This window comes from Dipodomys merriami, unplaced genomic scaffold, assembly GCF_024711535.1.
Source record: "Dipodomys merriami isolate MVZ:Mamm:240054 unplaced genomic scaffold, mDipMer1.0.p SCAF_23, whole genome shotgun sequence".
NCBI lineage: Eukaryota > Metazoa > Chordata > Mammalia > Rodentia > Heteromyidae > Dipodomys > Dipodomys merriami.
The window spans coordinates 6505380-6525602 of NW_027203715.1; the positions used below are offsets into that span (position 1 = coordinate 6505380).

At 40.3% G+C, this 20223-nt stretch overlaps 1 pseudogene; it reads left to right on the forward strand.

Annotated features, from left to right (window-relative positions):
- The first annotated feature begins 2641 nt into the window (after positions 1 to 2641).
- LOC138835143 (tubulin beta-2 chain-like) overlaps positions 2642 to 20223 on the forward strand; it is a 93534-nt pseudogene continuing 75952 nt past the window's right edge.

The following is a 20223-nucleotide window of genomic DNA, read 5'->3' on the forward strand; positions in this document are numbered from 1 at the left end:
TAGGGTCTCTAGTTTCTTTACTTCCTGTATAGTACTCTGAACCTTGGAGACTTCTTCCATTTTATTCTCTTCCTTTTCTCTCAGACTTGCTTTCATGATCCCACCCTCCTTCTCAATGTGCTCCTTAACCTGCAAGTGTTTTGGCAGGGTCACAGGAGAGTTCCTTTGACTGGCCAACTGCCGCTCCTTCTCACACCTTTGCTTGCTCTTCAGCTCCTCCCTTAAGTTCACAAAAGTGCTATTGAGAGGTATTTTTCCCACCTCCACCTGTTCCATTGGGACACGAAGCTTCAGCATTACATTTATGGTGAAGATCTCAGCAGTCTTTTTGGCTTTTTATTCTAGTAGTTTCTCTTTCTAGTTTTCCACTTTAGTGTATTTTTGTGACAGATCTTCCAACTGTTTGTTTAGCTCTTCTGTTTTTGTTCCTAATGCTCTTTCCCTTTCCCCAGCATTCTCTGTCAGAGCATGTGGTCCTTTAACTCTTTCTGAAGAGAAACAATCTCTTTCTTGAGCCTGATATTTTCCTGTTCATTTTTCTTGGCCGCATTTTCTATGACACAGCACTTCCTCATCTTCTCTGCTAACTAACCTTTCCTTCTTTCTCTGTTGTTTTGAATTTCTGGTGACACTCTTCAAAGCTTATAATCGACATGTACTTCAGCCTAATACATTCGTATATCAGGTCCAGTTCCTTTTTCATGGCGATGATTTCTTAATGCAGCATCAGAATCTCTTCTTGGCCTCACTTGTGGTTAGCAAGGATGGCAGCATTGCTGTCCTGTGCTTCTGTTTGCCTCTGAGCTGTGGTCCCCTGATTTGCCTCATGCTCACCCAGGCTAATGTACTTGAATTTCAATTGATTTTGAGTGTTTTCTAGGTTCCTTTTGAGGATTTTCTTCTCATTTTTGACTCTCACAAGTTCCTAATTTATATTTTCAAATCTTTTCTTCACATCAAATAATTCTCTGTTTTCTCCAATGTGCTCTTCTATGTGCTTTTAATCTCTTGGTGGGTTTTGACTGGCACATATTGGAGACTCAGTCTTTTATAAGACTATGTTTTGAGATAGAAGGGTTTGAATTTTTTCTTTGCCAGTTCAGAGGGCTGCTTTTTAAATTGAACATAGTTGGAGCTCCAAGCTCCTTTGCATGTTTCTCCAGAGATATGAACACATTTTCCAGGTAGTTAATGTGATTTTTTAACTTGTCATTTTCTATCTTTCGCCTCCTTGGACATTCCTTTCCCCAATGTCCATTTTGTTTGCAATAAGCACACTGATGTAGGCCTAGAGGTTCCCTATTGCCACTGGCAAATGAATTGTACTGTCTTTGCCAAGGGTTTCTCGATCCTTATTTTGGTGCTCCTACCAAAACCCTCTGGGCAACTACTTCCAAATTAGAATAAACTTTTCCCTCAAAACCTTCTGACTTTTGAAGTTTCTTCTAATATCTGGGGCTGTCTGGGTAACAAAGGCCCTATTTAGGGCTCTTTCACCCTCCAGGGCTTTAAGATCTATAGGCCTATAAGTCCTATAGGCTTCTTGGAGAAGTTTCAGAAAAGCATTAGGGTACTCACTGGGGAACTGTACCATCTCACTCACCTTCGATTGATGATTTCGCTTTTTAGCCACTGCGGTATCCCTGCTAACAGAACCCGGCAATGATAGGTAAGCACCTCCATACCTCAATTGCTGTTAGTCTCAGCTTGGGTAAGTCTGTGGAAAGACTTGCTGGTTCAATAGTGGGGCTACTCTCTGGTCCAAGGACCACCTTCAAGTCACCAAGCAGGATTCACTCCCTTTTCTACCAGGTGCAAAGCACCTGTAAAAGTTGTTGGCACTCATCCCAGATGTGCTTGTATGTGAAAATTACTGTCTCTAATGAAGTAATGAGACCCTTTTTTTCTGAAAAGGATGAATTTTACTGTTTCCAGTTATACAGGTCACTAGTTGTAAAGGGAACATATATTAGAAATGGGGCTTGCCCACCATCTCCTCCATGTTCCTGTCTCAAAGGCAATAAGGGTAACATACCACATTGTACCACCTCAGACTGGTACAAGTAACCACTTTTGGTATGGGAGGACTTAACATTAGAGGTGCTGATGGCAAAGAATAGGAGAGAGAGTACATCAGTGCATCTTCCTCTGAGGGATTCTGTAAACCTGGAGGAGAATATTTTTTGGAGATGACACCTTTAGGCCTTGTTCTCCAATCCTGAGAAAAGGAGTAAACAGAGGTGCATACAAGACACAGAACTATCAGCATACACACACAGACCAATAGCCACAGACAACCCACATTCCCCACACCTCTCAATGTTGACCTCTATAGGAGGTCCCAGATGACAGAGAGAATGTCCCAGATTGTCTCTTGAGGAGGCCACAGATGATCTTTGGAGGATGTCACATATGTCCTTCCTATGAGGCCCTAAAAGACCTCTCATGGCGGTTTCAAATGGCTTCCCAAAGAAGTGTTAGATGTCCTTTCAATGTGGCTGAGATTACTTCTTGAGTAGCTTCCAGATGGCCACTCACAGAGGCCACATATGAACTCCAGAGGAGGTTCCAGATAACCCTATTGAGAAAGCCACCGATTACATCCAGAGGTCTTATATGGCTTCTCAAGAAGTCCCAGATGATGTCCGAAGATGGTCATATATTTCTCATCAAGGTAACCTGAGATGACCACCCAAAGAAGCTCCAGATGACCTCAGGAGGTGGTCCTAGATTGCCTCTTAAGAAAGCCCCAATGACTACTTTTGAAGAGGTCTCAGGTGGCCTCCCAAAGAAGCCCCAGATGACCTCTGGAGAAAGTCCAAGATGGCCCCTGGAGAAGGCTCCAGATGACCTCCAGAGTAAGTCTCAGATGTCTTCTTAAGGAAGTCGCAGATGTACTTTTGATGAGGTTCCAGATGGCTTCCCAAGGAAGCCCTACACGACCTCTCAAGGAGGTTCCAGATGGCTTCCCATGGAAGCCCTACACGGCCTCTCAAAGAGTTCCCCAATGGCTTCCCAAGGAAGCGACACTTGACCTCTAGAGGGGGTCTTCAAAACAGGTTGGCAAGCTTGCCCAGACGTATCCTTAGAGGTACCTAAATGACTTTTGTCCATGCTGGTCCTCTGGAGACAAACACTCGAGGTGGACTCTCAACCCTGAGTGCTGACACTCTCTCCTATGGGGATTTTTCTCTGGGGCCAAGGCCTGATGCAATCCAAATGAATTATGTCAATGGAGTCTCCAAAAATTAGGACCTCTATAGTTCAAGAGAATTCATCGAGACACAGTTAATATAATAAATGTTCTCCAAACCATCAAACCCCAAAATTATGATATCAAAAGCTCCAAACATCAAAGGGCAAGCCTTTTTTCCCCTTCACTTTGTCTCTCCTTCACAGTCCTATACTTCCTTCGAGGTCTTTCCCTTTTTCTCTTCTACCAGTTCCTTCTTCTCTTAAGGCCTCTCCAATCTCCACAGGCCTGAACTGCTTTACCTGGGTCATCAGTTGACATCCTTCACCTCCTGCTCTCCCTCAACATCCTCTCCTCCCAGGTCTTTCCCCTTCTGCTATCATACCACTTTTTTCCTTCCAGGACTTTTCCCTTTTTCTCTCCCCTTCTGAACAAGCAGCCTATATAAAGTCTGTAGCCCTTCTCTACTCCAACTGCCTAACAGTTTTCAACTGTGACATCCCAAACTGCCCACAGCCCAATCACTTCTTAACAGCTCAACACGTGGAGATTAATACACCAGCCTCTCCCACAGAATGCACCACCTTCTTTGGTGGCATACTTTGTCCTCTCCAGCTTGCCAGGAGATGGGGCCACGCTGATTATCGGACCCTATATATTATTGGGACCCTGCTGATTATTACAGTATCTTCCTTGTGAACTGGTAGCAATTGAAATTGGAAATTCGATTGTGATATTACAAACTCATTGTGACATCACAAACCCATTTTGACATCATCACCACCACGACATCACAAAGCCATTGTGACAACATTGTCATTGTTACATCATGATTCCATTGTGACATCTCAAATCTATTATGACTTCTTAGCTCCTTTGAAATCACATGCCCTTTTCAACATCACAGTCCCTTTGTGTATCCATATCCTTGTTGTTAAGTAATGACAATTGAGATCAGACATGCCACTATAACATCAAAAAGTGTTTGTGACATCCTCAACAGTGTGACATCACTTTTTCATTATGGAAACATCAGCTCATTGTGACATCACCAAACTGAATGACATATTACACTACCACAACAATTCTCTTTGTAACATCATAGACACATTGTGAATGTCTATTCTGTGATTTCATTGTATTTCAAATGTGGTATGACAGTTGATATGAGAAACGCACTTTTGTGCCTACATAACCATTTTGACATCATAAACACTTTGTGATATCACAGTGCCGTTGTGCTATCACTATCACAAAGTGACATCACAAAACTCTCCTGTCCTCATAACTTTTGTGACATGCTGACACTGTGATATCTTAATCCTTTTTGCTCTCATAATTTGTTTTCAACCTCATATTTCATTTATGACATGAGATACCAGAAATCCACTGTGAATCATGACCATTGTGATATCACACACAGATGTCATGATCATCGTGTCATATTGTGACTTCAAAAAAAGTTTTGATGTCACAGTTAGTTGCTGATGCCATACAGATAAGGGGTAATCGTAGGTCTATGATGTCATACTTTATTGGTGATATCCAAATGGTATAAAGGATCCCATTTGTCATGAAATCACAGAGAATAAGAATTCACAAACAGACTGTGGTATCTCCAAAGGCAGGTGTTGTCACAAATGTGATGAAGTCCTAAGAGGCTTGTGATGTCACAGAGTGACACAATGTTCATGATGTCTGTCAGTATGATGTCATACTGATCATGATGTCACAGTGGATTTCTGATGTCACATATCATAACTGAAATATTATAAGGTTTAAAGCAGATTACAAGCTTATAAAGGGCCTAAGACATCACAATTGCAGCACATCTCAAGACTTATGAGTTCAGGGCAGGTTTGTGATGCCATGGTGTATTTGTGATATCACCATGGCACTGTGATGTCACAAAGTGATTATGATGCTATATATTTATGAGATCACAATGATTTTCTGATATCAACCCACATGCCACATTTGAAATAGAATGAAATAAGAGAATAGGCATTTACAATGTGTCTATAACATCACAATGACAATATAATGTCATAATGCTATGAGGTCATTGTAAATTGGTGATGTTGCAAGGAAATAATGATGTCATAATGAATATGTGGTGATGGGGTCACAAAGGATTTGTGATGTTACAATGGCATATATGAATTCAATTGTCATGTGTTCACAATGAGGACAGGGGTACACATATGGTCTGTGATGTCACAAATGCCATGTGTGTTTTCAAAGTTACTTATGGGTCATGATCCTTTATGATACACAGTTGTGATGAGGTCATCGTGGGTTTTTGATGTCATGATGATTTTGTAATATCTCAAACACATGTCCAATTTCAATTGCTAGTATTTCACAATGTGCATAAAGTTCACAGAAGGAGTTTGAATTCTTAATGGACATGAATTTTTTAAAAAGTTATGAGGTCATATTAGGTTTGTGAATAGACAATGGGACAGTGATATCACCATGACAATATCAACTCACTACATCATGTGAAAATATTCTTTTGGTGTCACAATTAGTTGATGATGCCACATTGGTGATGAAGTCACAAGATTGGTGATGTCACAATATGTTGGGCATGTCACAATGACATGATGGTTCTCAATTGTCTTTAACTTAAAATGAGTATATGAGTTCACAAAGGTACTGCGGCTTCTCCAAAAGTATGTGTTGTCACAAATATATTGAAATCCTAAAAGTTTTGTGATGTCAAAATTTGGCAAAATGGTTATGACATCTGGCAGTGTGATGTCACCATGGTCATGATGTCACTGGGAATTTGTGATATCAAATATCATATGTGAAATCTAACGAGTTCAACAACAGATTATGAGGACAAAAAAGGCCTAAGGTACATGTCACAAAAGTTATGATGACAGGATAGGTTTGTGATGTCACGGTGGGTTAGTGATATCACAATGGCAACGTAATGTACAATGGGATTGTGATGTCACAATGGTTATGAGTTCATGATTTGTTTATGATATCAACCTACAGGCCACATTTGAAATAGAATGAAATCAGAAAAGGCATTCATACTGTGTCTATGATGTCACAATGACAATGTGAAGTTCTAATTCTATCATATCATTTTAGTTTTGTGATTTCACAATGAGCAGATGATGTCACAACTTCAATGTGATGTCACAATTGTGATAATTTCACAAACTGTTTTTGATGTTAAAATGTCATGTATGATTCTCAATTGTTAATATTTCACAGTGGGGATTTGGGTACACAAAGGGACTGTGATGTCACAAAGCTATGTATTTTTTCAATTGTTATAAGAGGTCATAATAGATTTGGGATGTCACGATGTGATCCTAGTGTCAAAACAGCAATGTGATTTCACAATGGGTTTGTGATGTCACAGTGGTAATGAGGTCATAATGGGTTAGTTATGTCATGAGTTTGTAATATCACAATTATTTGTCCAATTTCAATTGCTCCTAGTTCACCATGAGGACACTGTAATAACCAGCAATGCCCCTATAATCCACAAGGAACAGATAGTCATCATAGCCTCCTGGTCTGGACCACCAGAGAGGGAAGTGCATACCACTGCAGGGGGAAGGACATGCTGCTGAAGGAGATAGGATGTCAAGCCGCACATGGTGAGCTGCCAAGAAGTGATTGGGCATGGACATTTGGGAAGTTCTGATTGAAAATGCTTATGCAGGAAATATATTCCAGTGGGGGAAGGGCACAGCCTATATATATAGGCTGCATGTTCAGAGCAACAAAGGGGAGAGAAAAAGGGAAAAGTCCTGGAAAGAATGAAGTGATTAGACTGTAGGAGGGTAAAGACCTGGAAGGAGAGGAAATTGAGGGAGAGCAGGTGGTGAAGGACGGCAACTGGCCACCTGGACAAGGCAGGGCAGGCCTGTCAAGAGCAGAGTAGCTGAAGAGAAGAATGGAATAGTGTAAGGAAAAAATGAAAAGACCTGAAAGGTAGGACAGATCTGTAGAGAAGGAGAATGAAGAGAAAGGAAAAAGCCTTGTCCTTAGAAGTGTGGAGCTGTGGAGATCATTATTTTGGGGGTTGGTTGTTTGCAGACCAGTTAAGAAATGGCTGAACTGCTCTTTGGAGGTCTGAGGGTTCATTGTTGAGACTGAATTTAGCTCTGGGCATCCAGCCCAGGTCAAGGTAGTTGCTTTTTAAAAATTTATAAAGAGAAGACAGGTTTGTGATGTTACAATGCATTAATAATATCACAATGTCAATATGAGTTCACAAAGGGATTGTAACGTCACAATGGTGATGTGGTCACAATAGGTTTCTGAAATCAACCTATATGCCACATTTGAGATAGAATGAAATCACAGAATAGGCAATCACATTTTCTCTATGACCTCACAATGAAAATGTGATGTCATAATGCTATGATGTCATTGTCATTTTGAGATGTCACAATGGGCTGTTGGTATCATAACAATGTGATCTCACTCGAGATGATGTCACAAAGCATTTGTAATGGTACAATGGCATGCCTGATGTCAGTTGTCCTTTGTTCACAATGAAGACATGGTTACCCAAAGGGCGTGTGATGTCACAAACACCATGTGCTTTTTCAAAGGTGCTAAGAGGTCACAAAAGGTTTGGGATGTCACGAGGTGATCATGATATCACTGTGGTAATGTGATGTCACAATGGGTTTGTGATATCACTGTGGTGATAAGGTCACACATGGATAGTGATGTCACAATGAATTTGTAATATCACCATTACATGTCCAATTTCATTCTACTAGATCACAATGAATATACGAGTTCACATAAGGAGCTAGAAGTCAGAAAGGCCATGAATTTTGTAAAATACAAGGAAATAATAGATTGCTGAAAAGGCAATGGTGAAAATCCCATTGAAAATGTGATGTTACCATTACATGAGATAGTATTTTTTTGAAGTCACAAGTAGTTGGTGATGCCATACAGGTGAGGACGTCACATAGGTTTGTGATTTCACAATGGGATGGTGATGTCACAGTCTCATGCCAGATCTCTAATTGACAATGAATATATAAGTTCACAAGGGTTAATGATTTCTCCAAAGGAATATATTGGCACAAGTCTAATGAGTCGTAACAGGTTTATGATGTCACAATGTGACTCAGTGGTCATGACATCTGGCAGTGTGATGTCACAATGGTCATGATGTCACAGTGGTTTCTGATATCAAATGTCATACCTGATGTATTATGAGTTAAACAATTTATGAAGGCTGGGAAGTTGGCTCAGTGGTAGAGAGCTTGCCTTGCATGCATGGAGCCCTGGGTTCGATTCCTCAGCACCACATAAGCAGAAAAAAAAGCCGGAAGTGGTGCTGTGGCTCAAGTGGTAGAGTGCTAGCCTTGAGCTGAAGAGCTGAGGGACAGCGCCTAGGCCCAGAGTTCAGGCCCCACGACCGTACCAAAAAACAAAACAAATCTAAACAAAAAACAAAGGAAACAATTTATGAACTCAAAAAATTTATGAGGATATGACAGTTTTGTGATGTCACAGTCGGTTAGTGATATCATAATGCCAATATGTTGTCATCAAGGTATTGTGATGTCATAATGGTTATGTGGTCACAATGTATGTCTGATATCAACTCACCTGCCATATTTGATATAGAATGAAATCACAGAATAGGCATTCCAATGTATCTGTGACATCACAGTGACATTGTGATGTCATAATACCATGATTTCATTGTTGTTTTATGTTGTCACGATGGGCTGATGTTGTCATAATGACAATGTGATGTTACACTGGTGATGATGTCACAAAGGTTTTGAGATGTTAAATTGGCATGTCTGATCTCAATTTTCAGCTCAAAATGATATGGGTACACAAAGGCCAGTGATGTCACAAAGGCCATGCTTTTTTCAAAGCTTTTAAGATCATAATAAGTTTGGGATATCACAATGTGATCATTTTGGCAAAATGGTAATGTGATATCACAATAAGTTTGTAATGTCACTGCAGTGATGAGGTCACAATGGGATATGTCTCATCAAGTTTGTAATATATCAGTGACATATACAATTTCAATTTCTTCTAATTCACTATCAGGATACTGTAATAACCAGTGGGGCCAGAATTATCTGTGGGAGCTGATAATCATTTTAAATTCTTGGCCTGGCCCACTGGAGAGTGTGGAGAATGCTGCCAAGGGTGGAGATGTCAAACCTCACATGGTGAGCTGTCAAGAAGTGATTGAGCATTGGGCAGTTTGGGAAGTGATGGTTGAAAACTGTTAGGCAGGAGTCCCGTTGGAGTGAGGAGGGTTACAATCTATATACAGGTTGCATTTTCAGAGCACTAGAAGGGGAGATAAAAATGGTAGCTACTCGGATGGAAGAAAGTGGTAGGACAGCAGGAAGGCAAAAACCTGAGAAGAGAGGAAGTTGAAGGAAAGCAGAAGTTTGGCAATTGGTCACTGGGGCAGAGTAGGGCAGGCCTGTGGAGAGTGGAGTGGCCTGAAGAGAAGAAGGAAGTGGTGGAAGGGAAAAAGGGAAAGACCAGGAAGGAAGGACAGGTCTGTGGCGAAGGAGGGAGGAATGGAAAAGTAAAAAGCCTTGCCCATTGAAGTTTGGAGCTTTGGAGATGATAATTTTTTGGATGTTGGTTTGCAGACCAATTAAGAAAGGATGCCCATTGGAGGTCTGAGGTTTGGTGGTCAAGGCTGCTCTTGGACCTGGTTATCCAGTCCAGGATAAGGTAATCACAGTCCCCTTTCTAGTGTAAATTGGTTTATTATATTAAATGTGACTCGATGGTTTTTCTCCTTGCCTCAGAGGTCATAAGTACACAAGTTCACAGAAAGAGCTTGAAGTCTCAAAGGCCATGAATTTTCTAAGATGTGATGTGGCCATAATAGGTTTGTAAAAACACAATGGGACAGTGATATCACAATGGCAATACCACAATGTCAACACAATGGGACAGTGATATCACAATGGCAATACCAAAATGTCATGTCAAAATAATGCTTTATGACCACAATTAGTTGTTGATGCCATTCTTGGGATGAAGTTACAATAAGTTTGTGATGTCACAATGGGTTCATGATGTCAGAGTGGCATGGCAGATCTCAATTGTCATTAATTGGCAATGAATATATGAGTTCAAAAAGGGACTGTAAATTCCCCAAAAGCATGTGTTGTCACAAATGTGATGCCATTCTAACAGTTTTGTGATATCACAATGTGACACAATGGTCATGACCTCTGGCAGTGTGATGTCACAGGGGATTTCTGATATCACATGTCATACCAGAAATAGATTGAAAACAGATTATAAGCTCACAAAGGGCCTAATATATGACAATGGCAACATGTCACAAAACTTATAAGGACAGGACTGGTTTGTGATGGCACAGCAGGTTAATGATATCACAATGGCAATGTGATGTCACAAAGGATTGTGATATCAGAATAGTTATATGGTCAAAATGGGTTTCAGAAATAGAATGAATTCCTAGAATAGGCCTTCACACTGTTAGGTCTATGATGTAACAATGTCACTCTGATTTATAATGCTATGATGCCATTATCATTTGATGATGTCACAATGAGCTGATGGTGTCATAATAACAATTTGATGTCACTGCCGATTTATGATGCTACAATGGTTATTAGGTCACATTATGTTTCTGATATCAACACACATGTCAAATTTGAAATACAATGAAAAAGTTGGGCGCCGGTGGCTCACACCTGTAATCCTAGCTACTCAGGAGGCTGTGATCTGAGGATAACAGTTCAAAGCAAGCTCAGGCAGGGAAGTCCATGAGACTCTTCTATCCAATAAAAAACACTAGAAAACCAGAAGTGGAGCTGTGGCTCAAGCGATAGAGTGCTTGCCTAGAGCTGAAGAGCAGGGAGAGCACCCAAGCTCAGATTTCAAGCTCCACGTCCCACACACACACACACAAAAGATTAAAAACAGACATTCACAATCTGTCTATAACATCACAATGAAAATGTGTTCTCATAATGCTATCTTGTCACTGTAGATTTGTGATGTCAAAAGTAGTTGATGCTGTCATAATGAGAATGTTATATCACATTGGTGATGTCACAAAGGGTTCGTTATATTACAATGGCATGTCTGATATCAATTGTCAGTTCATAATGAGGGTATAGTTACACAAAGCGATTGTGATGTCACAAAGGCCATGTGTTTTTTTCAAAGGTGCTAAGAGGTCCTAATAGGTTTGGGATGTCACAATGTGATAGTGATGTCAAATGTCAATGAAAGCTCACAATGGGTTTGTGATGTCACATTGGTGATAAAATCAAATAGTTTTGTGAAGTCACATCTCATAATCACATGTCCAATTTCAGTTGCTACTATTTCACAATGAGTATATGAGTTAACAGAAGAAGACTGAAATATAAAAGGCCATGAATTTTCTAAAATGCTATGAAGACATATTAGATTTTTGAAAAAACAATGGAACAGTGGTATCACAATGGTAATGGATGTTGCAATATGATGACTTAATAATATTTTGATACACAATTGGTGAGGCCACACTGGTGATGAATTTACAAGAGGTGTGTGAGGTCACAATAGGTTGGTGATATCAAAATGACACATGTGATCTCAATTGTCATTAACTCTCAATGAATATATGAGCTCACAAAGGGTCTGTGATGTCTCCAAAGGCATGCGTTGTCTCAAAAGTGATGCAGTCCTAACAGGTGTGTGTTGTCAGAATGTGACAAAATACTCATAGCATCTATCAGTGTGATGTCACCATGATCTAGATGTCACACAATTCAGGTATCACATTTCTTTCCTGGATTCGGTATGAGAGGATTGGAATTTCACAGTGGGTTAGTGATATCACAATGGAAATGTGGGATCACAAAGGGATTGTACTACCACAATGGCTATTAGAACACAATGTGTTTCTACTATAATAGGTTTGTGTTGTCACAATTGGTTGGAAATGTCATCATGCCATGCCAGATCTTGAATGTCATAAATTCACAATGAAGTTATGAGTTCACAAAGGGACTGTATTGTCTCCAAAGTCATGTATTGGCACAAATGTGATGAAGTCCTAACAGATTTGTGAGTTCACAATGTGATACCATGGTGGTCCTGATATCTATCAATGTGATGTCACAATGTTTATGATGTCAGAGTCAATTTCGAATATCATATGTCATACCTGAATTATTATGAGTTTGAAAACATTATAAGCTTACTGAAGGCCTAAAATATCCTAATGGCAGCATATGAAAGACCCCAGCCCCCGCAGGGTACTTTCGTCTACGAGAGTGCGCCCCAGAAACCAAGACTCCAAACCAGCAGATGCAATAAGCAAGAGGAATTTATTCGGTGTTTGCGCAAATGGACTCTCTGCCCCGGTCAGTCAGAGAGCCCCGAGCAGTGGTTACAGGCATTTTTAAAGGCAGAAACCCTAAGATTGACACATAACACAAGGCGTCTGGGGATTGGCCCGTTTAGAGGTCACTATACACTCCAGGAATCATTTTTTACTACACGGGGAAGTTTATAACACTCTTTGTAATAAAACAATTGGTGCAGGTGATCAAAAGGAGGTAGTCACTCTGGGAGATAAGGGTTAGGGAGTTTACAGAGTTACAGGCTTGTGATTGATTAACATTTGGCCTAGTTTGCTGGACTTGCCAGGTGGTCCTTATCTTGGGTCCCTATCTTGGGTCCTTATTTTGGGTCCCTATCTTGGGTCCCATCTAGCCACTTAGGGAATTTTCAAACAGGAACTGGAAAAACATACCTGTTTGTTCTTTATCTATGACCACAAACCTTGTCGCAGGGCCTGGCATCTGGGCTCCGAGTCTTTTTACTCAATTCCTTATTTCCAGAAGGGAGGGGGTTTAGTGCTAGGGCGAGCAAGTTTACAAAAACAAATCAGCAGTTAGCAATTGTAAAATGTAATTCTAATTTTTAATCTTTCACATATAACAGGAGTTATGATAAAAAAAAAAAACTCAAGGTCTTTTGAGCTTAAATTTCTTTCTTCGAAATTTTATCCTCATTGTGAACTAGTAGAAATTGAAATTACACATGTCATTGTGATATTACAAACTCATAGTGACATCACAAACTCATTTGGCCTCATCCCCACTGTGACAACACAAACCCATTGTGACATCACATTGCTGCTGTGCCTTCACAATCACATTGTGACATCACAAAGCTATTGTGAACTCTTAGCACCTTTAAAAAAACACATGACCTCTGTGGCATCACAGACCCTTTGTGTACCCATATCCTCATAGTAAACTAATGAAAATTGTGATCACACATAGCATTGTATCATCACAAATACTTTGAGCAATAATTATGACTGTGAAATCACATTGTCATCATGACATTATCATCTCATTGTGACATCACTAAACCCCAATGCACCATACCATTTTTTCTTTTTTTTTCTTCTGTGTATTATTTATTGTAAGTATAGTGTACAGAGGGATTGCAGTTACATGAGCAAGGTAATGAGTACATATCCTATCTAACATTGCTGCCTTGACATCATATTGTCATTTTGATGTCATAGACCCATTCTGAATGCTTATTCTTTGATTTCATTCAATTTCAAATGTGCCATGTGAGTTGATATCAGGAAACCATTGTGAACTCATAACCTTTGTGACATCAAATCTCTTTGTCACAGCGTATTGCCTTTGTTATATCATTAACCCACTGTGACATCAAATACCTCTCCTGTCCTCATAATTTTTGTGACATGCCATTGTGATATCTTAGGCCCTTTGTGAGTTGAAAATCTGTGTTCGACCTCATATTTCAGATATGACATGAGATATCTAAAATCCAGTGTAACATCATGATATCACACCACTGGACATCATAACCATTGTGTCACTTTGGACATCTCAGACCTGTTAGTTCTTCACCTTTGTGACTACATATACTTTGGTCACATCAGAATCCCTTCCCAAACTCATATACTCATGGTGCATTAATGACAATTGAGATCCTACATGCCATTGTGACATCACCAACCCCTTGGGACATTTCAAATCTATTGTGACCCCTCATCATTATGGCATCACCAATTGTGACCTCAAAACATTATTATAACATGATGTTGAGACATCACATTGTCATTGTGAAATCACTGTCCTATTGGGTTTTCAAATGCTATGACCTCATACTATGAAGCTTCTTCTATCACCTGGTATTCTCACATTGAATTATGAGTAATTGAAATTGGATATATCATTCTGATATTACAAATACACTGATATCACAAAACCATTGTGACCTCATCACCACTGTGACATCAAAAACACAATAAGTCATCTTATTTCCATTGTGACATCTAATTTCCATTGTGACATTATGAATCACATTGTGCCATCACAAACCTATTATGACTTCTTACCACATTTGAAAACACACGTGACCTCTGTGACATCACAGCACTTTTTTTGTATCCATATCCTCATGGGGAACTAATGACAACTGACATCATACATACCATTGAAACATAACAAATCTTTTCTGACATTATCATAATTGTGACATCATGTTGCCATTATGACACCATCAGTCCATTTTGACATGTGAAACTATAATGACATTATAGCATTGTAACATCGCATTGTCATTCTGATGTCATATACACGTTGTGTTTGCCTATTATGTTATTTGATTCTATTTCTAATGTGGCATGTTGGTTGATATCAGAAACCCATTGTGAGTTCATGACCATTGTGATATGACGGTGCCTTAGTAGCATCACATAGCCATTGTGATGGCACATTGCCAAATTGATGTCACAAAGGGATTTTAATGTGACAATGGTTATGACATCACAATGAGTTTCTGATATCAAACCATATGCCAAATTTCAAATACAATGAAATCACAGATTAGGCATTCATAATGTAACTATGATGTCACAATGACATAATGGCAAATGCCATAATGTCATTGTCATTTTGTGATGTCACAATAAGCTAAAGATGTCATAATAACAATGTGACATCACACTGGTTATGACATCACACAGGGTTTATAATGCTACAATGGTTATGAGGTCACAATGTGTTTCTGATATCAACTGATATGCCACATTTTAAATATTATCAAATCACAGAATATACATTCACAGTGTGTCTATTACAGCAAAATGGCAATGTGATGTCATAATGCTATGGTGTCACTGTAGCTTGGTGATGTCACCATGAGCTGATCGTGTCATAACGACAGTCTGATGTCACATTGATGATGATGTCACAAAGTGTTTGTAATGTCAAAATGGCATGTCAGATCTTAATTGCCATTAGTTTATAGTGAGGATATGAGAATGAAATCATAATGACATACACAAATGAACTGTGATAACACAGAGGCCATGTTTTTTTTGTCAAAAGTGCTAACATTCCTAACAGGTTTCAGTTTTCAAAATGTTAATGATATAAAAATAGGTTATTTGTAATATCACATCTTATTTCAAATTTCAATTGCTACAAGTTCACAATGATACACGTTCATAGAAATAGCTTGATATCCCAAAGGCCATGAATTTTCTAAGATGTGATGAGGGCATAATAGATTTGTGAAAGCATGATGGTACAGTAATATCACAATTGCAATATGATGTCAAATTATAATGTCATAAGAGTATTATGTGACAATTAGTTGGTGATGTCATAATAGTGATGAGTTCAAAATACCTTTGTGATGTTGCAGTAGATTGCTGATGTGACAATGGCATTCCAGACCTCAATTGTCATTAACTCACAATGAGTATATAAGTTTAGAATGGGATTGTGAGGATTCCAAAGGCATTTGTTGGCACAAATGTGATGAAGTCAGAACAGATTTGTGATGTGAAAATGTGACACAACAGTCATTACATCTAGCAATGTGATGTCACAATGTTCATGATGTCACAGTATATTTCTAAAATTTCCCTAATTCTAATGACAGCTTGTGGAATAGAGCTATGTGCTGAGTCCTTCAAAGGGTGTTCTGTGATGAGTCTTGCACAGGGAGCTATGTGCAGAGTCTTTCACAGGGTGCAGTGTGCTGAGTCCTGCATTGGGTGCTGTGTTCTGAGTCTTTCACAGGATGCTGTGTGCTGAGTCATGCGAAGAGTGCCATGTGCTGTGTCCTTCTCAAAATGCATTCTTTCATTGGGTCCTTGTAAGAGCTACACACTGAGATGATTATGTAGACAAGAATTTTGAGATCAGATATGTCTCCATGGCAGGGACAAAATTATGTATAACTGAAGACTAGTGAGTTGTCTACAGCAGACAATGGTTTTGTTCTGTTTTGGCTCAGTCATGAACCTTGAACTCAGTGCCTAGGCTCTGACCCTTACCTCTTGGGCGCATAGCTACCACTCCACCATGTGGAACCACGGATCCCCTTGCTACAGAGTGCCATGACCTAGGGGTCGATAGCTCCCTTCTCAGGAAGCTGAGATCTGAGGATCTGGGTTCCAAACTATCCCAGACACAAAAGGTCCTCTGAGACTATTATGTCCAATTGACCACTAAGAAACCTGAAGTGGAAGATTGGTAGTTTTGGTCATGCCTGTCATCTTAGCTACTGAGGAGGATGAGATCTGAGGATCATGGTTCAAAGCTAGCCTGGGCAGGAAAGTCCTTGAGACACTTAGCTCCAATGGACCACCAGAAAACCTGAAACGGCTCTGTGGCTCAAGTGGTAGAGCACCGGACTTGAGCTGAAGAGCTCAGGGACAGCACGCAGGCCCATACATCATCTACAACCAACAACAACAAAAAAGCAGAAACTAACAAACCTGAAGTAGAGGGCTGGGAATGTGCCTTAGGGGTAGAGTGCTTTGCATGTATGAAACCCTGGGCTTGATTTCTCAGGACCACTTCACTAGAAAAAGCCTGAAGTAGCTCTGTGGTTCAAGTGGGAGAGAGCTATTCTTGTTCAAGAAAAACAAGGTACAGTGCTGAGTTCTAGCTCCAGGACTGGTGTATGCATGCAAACACAGGGACACACACACACACACACACACACACACACACACAAACACATACACACACACACACACACACACACACACACATACACACACACACACACACACACACACACACACACACACACACACACACACACACACACACACACACACACACACACCAGAAGTGAAGCTGTGACACCAAATGGTAGAGCACTGGGCTTCTGCACTGAGCTCATGTTCAGCACCCAGGCCCTGTGTTCAACCCCAAAACCTAGCCACCCAGGGCCCAACTAGGAGAAGTCAAATGTTTCAAAACATGTTGAGCTTCACCAGCCCTAGATGACAGGAAGCTTTGTGATATACGATCTGTGCTTGGATTTCCCAAGGTTCCAGAAACCTAGGAGAGGCATCATAGGCCCATCATCGACTGCAAATAAACATTTCATTAGGTTCAATGTCCTACTTTTCTGGCAAAAGGACTCCTGAGTTATATTGGGCACTGTATCTGAACACCGGAATATAGTTTCACAAAGGCAGGATAAGTGCAGGGAACTTGGCCTGCCAAGGGAGGTTACACAAATGAAGGCATCCTATCAAAACAGAGAACTGGTGAGAGAGATAGCTTGGGTTACAAAGAGGCCTTTTTCTCCTGGCCTTCAGAGCCTACCCACACTCATCCTCACTAATTGGCCTAGATGGAGTTGTTTGTTACATAGCTGTACAGGAGTGAGGCCTTTTGTTTGCCTGTTCAGACAATGAGTGAGAATTCTTCCCACAGCATGGGGTGGGGAGAAACCCTCAGGCAACACTGGGAACAGTGAGGGGAATCCCTGAACATGCACTGTTTTGAAAGCACTCTCTATGCTATGAAATCATTGTATTAAAAACAAATTTCCTAGTTTGGTGCTGTTCATTATAACTACTCTGGAGCTACACCTAAAGTAATACATCCATACATATGCAAAGACATGGAGGTATAGGCCCTTTTTGCTGAGCAGGTCCTGGGGTTGGATTATGAGCCTAAGCATTGTCCCTGAGCTGCTTTTGCTCAATGGTATTGCATTAACCTTCAGTCCAGCCCCACATCTGGGCTTTTCTGTGATCTCTTTTTTCTTTTATTTTAATTTTTATTTTTTGTGACCATACTGTACAGAGGGGTTACAATTACATGGGCAAGATAATGAGTACATTTCTTATCAAGCATTGCAGCCTCCTCCTTTGTTTACCCTTCACATCCCTTCCCAGCCTCCCTCCTCCCAATTCTCCCCCCCACCCATGCCCCAAACTTGTAAAGTTCATTTTCGACATGACAACTCGTACTTCTCATTGTTGCAACGGGTCAACCTGTATCCTTAAATGACTTAGAAATAACAGTGTCATGGACTTTCCAATACTGGCTGGATTCAAACTAAGGTTCTCTACATCTCAGCCTGCTCAGAGCTGAGATTACAGTCAGCAGCCACTGTCACTTCCCTCTCTTTCCTTCTTCATTTTTTACTCTGGACAAGCTGACTTCTTAACAGGGTCATTCCATTGGTTTGAATTTATAAGTAAACTACCCAATGTTCTTTATAGCTGATTTCTCTGAGAACGATTTTCTCTCCTCATCTTCTCCTCTTGTCACAGGTTTGCAGCCAAAAGTGAGAAATGAGTGTTCCAGGATTTGGGAGCAAATGTCCACAGGACATGCCAGTTCGGTCACTTAGCATTGAGCTGCAGGAAATTTACTGTCTCAGGATGAGTGGATAGAAAGCTGGAATGATCCTCATGCAGTCTGCAGTGCTACTTTTGCCTGTAAAATGAATTAATAATTATGAGTGTTTCCAACCTTAAGTATCTAGAACACACTAGAAGCATATTCTAGTTTCTGTTTTTCTCTAATACCTCTCGAGATTTAGACTAAAGGTTTGTGTGGAGCGGTTCCTCGGCGAATCCTGAGGAAAGTTGCTTGAATCCTCCTCAGGAGATAGCCGTCGAAAGTCAGCCTGAGCAGGAGGTCTGTGAGCCTCTTTTCTCCAATAAACCACCAGAAAACCAGAAGTGAAGCAGTGGCCCAGAGAGTAGAGCTCCAGCTTTGAGAGAAAAAGCCAAGCAGGAGATACTGGCCAGAGCAGGCAGTACAGCCTGGGAGGCAATTATGTCCAATTTTTATCGACCAGATGGCTGGAAGTGGAGCTGTGGTGGTGGTAGAGCCTCAGCCTTGAGTAACACAACTCAGAATTGCATAGGGTCCTGAGTTTAAGCCCTGGGATGACCACAAAAAAAATTCAAAGAGAGAAGGCCAAGTTATGTATCAGTGCCTTACCTACTTATGTGTGTATTACCTCCCTGATTACAAACAGACCATATGCAATGCTTCTGCTTTTATTTACTGATTTAATTTTCAGAGATGCCTGTTTCACATACTGCAACATAATCTTCATTTCAGGCCCATCACTTTTCTCTTCCAGGGTTCCAGGCCTGTGTCCTTATATGATACACACTTAGGCTCTCAGCAGGGTTTATTTACATTTTATTATGTGGCCAACACAGGAACAATCACAAATCGAGCAGGGGAAGACAAAATCAGGTTTCTTAGAAGTAACCAGTATTCAGAAAAATTAACTTGGGACTAAAAATGGCAGCCTACTTATGTAAAAACTACCATTAAGAAAATATGAGGGTGCTGGGAATGTGAATTAGAGAGAGAGTGATTGCCTAGCATGCAAGAAGCCCTGGGTTCAATTCCTCAGTAGCACATACACAGAAAAAGCCAGAATTGGTGCCGTGGCTCAAGTAGTAGAGTGCTAGAGACAGTGCCCAGGCCTTGAGTTCAACCAAGAACTGCCAAAGAGATAAATAGGTAGGTAGGTAGGTGGGTGGGTAGATAGATAGATAGATGGATAGATAGATAGATAGATAGATAGATAGATAGATAGATAGATAGATAGATAGATAGATGGATGGATGGATGGATGGATGGATGGATGGATGGATGGATGGATAGATAGATAGATAGATAGATAGATAGATAGATAGATAGATAGATAGATAGATAGATAGATAGATA